Genomic DNA, 7803 nt, shown 5'->3' with positions numbered 1-7803 from the left:
ACAGGTGAGTTTTAGAACATAGAACATAGAACATAGAACGATACAGCGCAGTACAGGCCCTTCGGCCCTCGATGTTGCACCGACATGGAAAAAAAAACTAAAGGCCATCTAACCTATACTATGCCCTTATCATCCATATGCTTATCCAATAAATTTTTAAATGCCCTCAATGTTGGCGTGTTCACTACTGTTGCAGGTAGGGCATTCCACGGCCTCACCACTCTTTGCGTAAAAAACCCACCTCTGACCTCTGTCCTATATCTATTACCCCTCAATTTAAGGCTATGTCCCCTCGTGCTAGCCACCTCCATCCGCGGGAGAAGGCTCTCGCTGTCCACCCTATCTAACCCTCTGATCATTTTGTATGCCTCTATTAAGTCACCTCTTAACCTTCTTCTCTCTAACGAAAACAACCTCAAGTCCATCAGCCTTTCCTCATAAGATTTTCCCTCCATACCAGGCAACATCCTGGTAAATCTCCTCTGCACCCATTCCAAAGCTTCCACGTCCTTCCTATAATGAGGCGACCAGAACTGTACGCAATACTCCAAATGCGGCCGTACTAGAGTTTTGTACAACTGCAACATGACCTCATGGCTCCGGAACTCAATCCCTCTACCAATAAAGGCCAACACACCATAGGCCTTCTTCACAACCCTATCAACCTGGGTGGCAACTTTCAGGGATCTATGTACATGGACACCGAGATCCCTCTGCTCATCCACACTACCAAGAATTTTACCATTAGCCAAATATTCCGCATTCCTGTTATTCTTTCCAAAGTGAATCACCTCACACTTCTCCACATTAAACTCCATTTGCCACCTCTCAGCCCAGCTCTGCAGCTTATCTATGTCCCTCTGTAACCTGCAACGTCCTTCCGCACTGTCTACAACTCCACCGACTTTAGTGTCGTCTGCAAATTTACTCACCCATCCTTCTGCGCCCTCCTCTAGGTCATTTATAAAAATGACAAACAGCAACGGCCCCAGAACAGATCCTTGTGGTACGCCACTCGTAACTGAACTCCATTCTGAACATTTCCCATCAACTACCACTCTCTGTCTTCTTTCAACTAGCCAATTTCTGATCCACATCTCTAAATCACCCTCAATCCCCAGCCTCCGTATTTTCTGCAATAGCCGACCGTGGGGAACCTTATCAAACGCTTTACTGAAATCCATATACACCACATCAACTGCTCTACCCTCGTCTACCTGTTCAGTCACCTTCTCAAAGAACTCGATAAGGTTTGTGAGGCATGACCTACCCTTCACAAAACCATGCTGACTATCCCTAATCATATTATTCCTATCTAGATGATTATAAATCGTATCTTTTATAATCCTCTCCAAGACCTTACCCACCACAGACGTTAGGCTCACTGGCCTATAGTTACCGGGGTTATCTCTACTCCCCTTCTTGAACAAAGGGACCACATTTGCTATCCTCCAGTCCTCTGGCACTATTCCTGTAGCCAATGATGACCTAAAAATCAAAGCCAAAGGCTCAGCAATCTCTTCCCTGGCTTCCCAGAGAATCCTAGGATAAATCCCATCCGGCCCCGGGGACTTATCTATTTTCACCTTGTCCAGAATTGCCAACACTTCTTCCCTACGCACCTCAATGCCATCTATTCTAATAGCCTGGGTCTCAGCGTTCTCCTCCACAATATTATCTTTTTCTTGAGTGAATACTGACGAAAAGTATTCATTTAGTATCTCGCTTATCTCCTCAGCCTCCACACACAACTTCCCACCACTGTCCTTGACTGGCCCTACTCTTACCCTAGTCATTCTTTTATTCCTGACATACCTATAGAAAGCTTTTGGGTTTTCCTTGATCCTACCTGCCAAAGACTTCTCATGTCCCCTCCTTGCTCGTCTCAGCTCTCTCTTTAGATCCTTCCTCGCTTCCTTGTAACTATCAAGCGCCCCAACTGAAACTTCATGCCTCATCTTCACATAGGCCTCCTTCTTCCTCTTAACAAGAGATTCCACTTCTTTGGTAAACCACGGTTCCCTCGCTCGACCCCTTCCTCCCTGCCTGACTGGTACGTACTTATCAAGAACATGCAATAGCTGTTCCTTGAACAAGCTCCACATATCCAGTGTGCCCAACCCTTGCAGCCTACTTCTCCAACCAATACATCCTAAGTCATGTCTAATGGCATCATAATTGCCCTTCCCCCAGCTATAACTCTTGCCCTGCGGGGTATACTTATCCCTTTCCATCACTAACGTAAAGGTCACCGAATTGTGGTCACTGTTTCCAAAGTGCTCACCTACCTCCAGATCTAACACCTGGCCTGGTTCATTACCCAAAACCAAATCCAATGTGGCCTCGCCTCTTGTTGGCCTGTCAACATATTGTGTCAGGAAACCCTCCTGCACACATTGTACAAAGAACGACCCATCTAATGTACTCGAACTATATCTTTTCCAGTCAATATTTGGAAAGTTAAAGTCTCCCATAACAACTACCCTGTTACTTTCGCTCTTTTCCAGAATCATCTTCGCCATCCTTTCCTCTACATCCCTAGAACTATTAGGTGGCCTATAGAAAACTCCCAACAGGGTGACCTCTCCTTTCCTGTTTCTAACCTCAGCCCATACTACCTCAGAAGAAGAGTCCCCATCTAGCATCCTTTCCGCCACCGTAATACTGTCCTTGACTAGCAGTGCCACACCTCCCCCTCTTTTGCCCCCTTCTCTGAGCTTACTAAAACACCTAAACCCCGGAACCTGCAACAACCATTCCTGTCCCTGCTCTATCCATGTCTCTGAAATGGCCACAACGTCGAAGTCCCAGGTACCAACCCATGCTGCCAGTTCCCCTACCTTATTTCGTATACTCCTGGCATTGAAGTAGACACACTTCAAACCACCTACCTGAACACTGGCACCCTCCTGCGAAGTCAAATCTGTGCTCCTGACCTCTATACTCTCAATCTCCCGTACCCCAAAACTACAATCCAGGTTCCCATGCCCCTGCTGAATTAGTTTAAACCCCCCCAAAGAGCACTAACAAATCTCCCCCCCAGGATATTGGTGCCCCTCAGGTTCAGATGTAGACCATCCTGTCTATAGAGGTCCCACCTTCCCCAGAAAGAGCCCCAGTTATCCAGAAATCTGAATCCCTCCCGCCTGCACCATCCCTGTAGCCACGTGTTTAATTGCTCTCTCTCCCTATTCCTCATCTCACTATCACGTGGCACGGGCAACAACCCAGAGATAACAACTCTGTTTGTTCTCGCTCTGAGCTTCCATCCTAGCTCCCTAAAGGCCTGCCTGACATCCTTGTCCCCTTTCCTACCTATGTCGTTAGTGCCAATGTGGACTACGACTTGGGGCTGCTCCCCCTCCCCCTTTAGGACCCGGAAAACACGATCCGAGACATCACTTACCCTTGCACCTGGGAGGCAACATACCAAACGTGAGTCTCTCTCGCTCCCACAAAATCTCCTATCTGTGCCCCTGACTATTGAGTCCCCAATTACTAATGTTCTACTCCTTCCCCCCCCCTTCCCTTCTGAGCAACAGGGACAGACTCCGTGCCAGAGGCCCGTACCCCATGGCTTACCCCTGGTAAGTCCCCCCCCCCACAAGTATCCAAAACGGTATACTTGTTACTCAGGGGAACGACCGCAGGGGGTCCCTGCACTGACTGCTTCTTCCCAGTCCCTCTTACAGTTACCCATCTATGAGTCAGAAACTCATCTTAGGATCAAAGTGCAGCCAGTGTAGTGTCTAAACTGAAGCTATGTTTTAAAGATGTTCAAAGGCCAATCATCTTAGCCGGTTAGTTGATGGGGGGTCCATGAAAAAGGATCTGGGTTGCGGGGTGGGATTTTCCAGTCCGCAGGCCACGTTTTCCTGCGTAGCACATGTCCTCAGCAGCGGGATCCTCCATTCCATGGCAGCCAGCCAATGGGATTTCCCATTGTGGCCACACCGCGCACTCGGGAAAGACACGGTCATGGGTGCGCTGCCGGCAACGTAGAATTTTGCTGCTGAAATCAGCGTGAGTGGGACTTTGTGCGAATTAGGTCCTGGGTGACAGAATGTGAATTAGAGTGAAATAATCTGAAAAGTGATATGGTTAAAAAAAGTGGGAATGCTTCAGCCTGATTGACTGAATAGTCAACTCTCACCCCAAACAGGCAAGCCTGTCGGTAAAATAGGCATTTGCGGTAAATGAGTATTACGTAGACTTTGGTTGATTTACCTGTACCGACTGGTTACTAAGAAAAATACAAGGTGAAACACAGCAATATCGTTTCCAAGTCTCAAGTACTTGTTTTTTATTCAATATCAAATGATAATCTTTTCTTAAGTAGCAACTTGGCATTCAGACAGGCACCCTCATGGGCAATCTATGCTGCTTAAGTGATTCATTAAGACGTCTGTTGTTCTTTACTTTCAAATTATCAATTTCATCTCTTGGTCTACTGCGGCGTTTTAGATGCACAATCTTCCTTACTCTTCTTCTGTAAGTTGTATGGCGGGGTCTGCGACTAATTCGCCTTCCTTTTCTTCGACACCTTGTTTTGCGCATTCGTCTCCCATATCGTCTACGTGGACGACTGCGTCTATTGCGATATCTTGACTTGGTCATGACTCTCTAATTTGCAAACCGACTCGTATTCTATCTCACTGAATTGAGATTTTCAATTGAGTGTTTGCTCCCGTAGGCAGCTTTTAATACCTGCACCGCGATTGTTGAATGACAGTCCAGCCTCGGAGGCGTTGCGCTACCATATTTGGTACTTATTACGACAGCGCCTTATAAGGTACTTTTACATACAGCTGATGTCCATCCCTGATCCCATCACCCTTCAACACTCATTGACTAAGACATGGTTTTGATTGTCTTGACAACACTTTACGACCATATATGGAAAAAGGCTGAATAAAATAGTGTTTCAGAAAAAAATTGTGATCCCAGTATTAGTTGCTGCCTGTGCTACACCATTTGCAATTACACATTGCCATCTTGATTAATCTCTAAACACTGAGATACCCTCTTCATTTAGAGCTGTCCTGCACTGGGAGCATTATTCTGCACATGCACTATCACCTCCACATTAAAGAAACCTACCTGGACATAGAGTACCTGCTCACTAATCCACTGCAATCTTGCCCAGTTAAAAAACCCTGTAGATACACTACTATCTGTGAAAAGCTACCTTGCCAAAATACATGATAAATCTTGCCAGACTCTAAACTCAATTTACTGAACAACCTATTGCCCTGTTGAACAACAGTCCTCTTGAGGCATTGCACATGACACACATTTGGATTGTCCTCACTGATCCATCTCCATTAGGAAACATCATATTCTTCATTCCATCTGTGAATATCTGTTGTTTTTCTAGAATCATAGAATCCCTATAGTGCAGAAGGAGGCCATTAGGCCCATCAAGTCTGCACCGACCCTTCGAATGAACACTCTGCCCAAGTCTACTCCCCTGTCCACCACCCCGCCCTATCCCTGTAACCCCATAGCCTAACCCGCACATCCTCTCCCCTACTCCGTTCCATGGTTCCCACCATCAGACCAGTGCCAAAGAAGAACCGGGCAACATGCCTCAACGACTACCATCCGGTACGCCAGACTCCCAGGATGCCTTCATCCACTGAAATTCACATACTGCCACAACCGGTCCACAGCAGACGCTATGAGCCCCGCAAGGCTGTGTACTTAGCCCCCTCCTATACTCCCTGTACACACACAAATGTGTCGCAAAATTTGGCTCCAACTCCATTTACAAGTTTGCTGATGACACGACCGTGGTGGGTCGGATCTTAAACAACGATGAGTCGGAGTTTAGGAGGGTGATGGAGAACCTAATGGCATGGGGTAATGACAACAATCTCTTCCTCAGTGTCAGCAAAACTAAGGAGCTGGTCATTGACTTCAGGAAGCAAAGTATCGTACACACCCCTGATCAATCCATCAATGGTGCCAAGGTGGAGATGGTTGACAGCTTCAAATTACTAAGTGTGCACATCACCAAAAGTCTGTCCTGGTCCACCCACGTCGAAGCTACAACAAAGAAAGCACAACAGCGCTTATACTTCCTCAGGAAACTAAGGAAATTCGGCATGTCCACATTGACTCTTACCAATTTTTACAGATGCTCCATAGAAAGCATCCTATCTGGCTGTATCACAGCCTGGTATTGCAACTGCTCGACCCAAGACCGTAAGAAATGGCAGAATCGTGAACACAGCACAGTCCAACATGCGAACCCGCCTCCCATCCATTGACTCTGTCTACACCTCCCGCTACCTCGGAAAAGTGGGCAGCATAATCAAAGACCCATCCCAGCCGGGTTATTCACTCCTCCAACCTCTTCCATTGGGCAGGAGATACAAAAGTTTGCGAACATACACCAACAGATTCAAAAACAGCTTTGAATCCGCTGTTACCAAACTCCTGAATGACCCTCTTATGGACTGAACTGATCTCTTCACACATCACCTCTACTGAGTAGCACTACACTCTGTATACGTCACCCGATGTCCGTGTATTCACATTGTGTATTTATTGTATGTCCTATGTTTTCATGTATGGAACGATCTGTCTGTTCTGTACGCAGAACAATACTTTTCACTGTCCCACGGAACACGTGACAATAAATCCAAATCCAATCCAAATCCTTGGACTGTGGGCGGAAACCGGAGCAGCTCGAGGAAACCTACACAGACACGGGGAGAACGTGCAGACTCGACGCAGACAGTTACCCAAGCCCGGAATCGAACCTGGGACCCAGGAGCTATCAAGCAACTGTACTAACCACTGTGCTAGAGTGCCACCCACTAATAAATCTTAAGCAATGAATTCAGGAGAAATCTCTTTCCTCAGTGAATGTGGAAAAGGCTGCCACATAGAGTGGTTGAGATGAATAGTCGATGTATGATCCAGGATTTTAACCCAGTAACAGTGAAGGAACAGCGATATAGTTCCAAGTCAGGATGTTGGGTGACTTTATGCAGAGAATCGCCTCGATTAATGCCTGATATCCTGCCTTCGTCCCATGGCAATCCACTGTGCCATCTATATGTGAGCCACTCCGACAAACAAAAAGGGCATCACTGGGCAACAGGGACTATCCGCTGTTGACATGGCTGACATGGCTGGTGCACAGTGTGGTAAATCACTGTTACACCTGTATTAGGTGATGTAAGGTAGGATCTGTACTACAGGTTCGCCGGTAGCCCCTGCCTGCTGGCTCTGCCCAGTAGGAGGAGTATAAATATGCATGTCCTCTATTCGGCAGCCATTTCGCCAGCTGCTATGGGAGGCCACACATCTTACTGCAATAAAGCCACAGTTGTGTCCATCCTTAGTCTTTGTACAATTGATTGTGCATCAATTTATTGCAGTAAGATTTTCTAAAAGATGGGCCTCCGAATCAAACCAGATCGCCTGCAGCTGGATCCGCACTCAAGCGACGCCAAAAAGGACTTTAATCACTGGCCAGCTTGCTTCGAGGCCTATATCAACTCAGCCACCACCCCTCCGACGGAGGCTCAGAAGATACAGATCCTGTACTCAAGGTTCAGCTCCAATGTGTTTCCGCTGATCCAGGACACCCTGAACTACGCAGACGCCATGGCGCTCCTCAAAGAAAACTACGCACAGAAAACCAACACACTCTTCGCCAGGCACATACTCGCCACTCGCTCTCAACTCCCTGGTGAGTCCATAGAAGATTTCTGGCGGACCCTAGTTCCACTCGTCCGGGACTGTGACTGTCAGACTGTTACGGCCACCAAACATTCCAATCTTATGCGC

This window comes from Scyliorhinus canicula, chromosome 10 (assembly GCF_902713615.1).
Source record: "Scyliorhinus canicula chromosome 10, sScyCan1.1, whole genome shotgun sequence".
Lineage (NCBI taxonomy): Eukaryota > Metazoa > Chordata > Chondrichthyes > Carcharhiniformes > Scyliorhinidae > Scyliorhinus > Scyliorhinus canicula.
Note: the sequence above shows the minus strand (reverse complement) of the source record.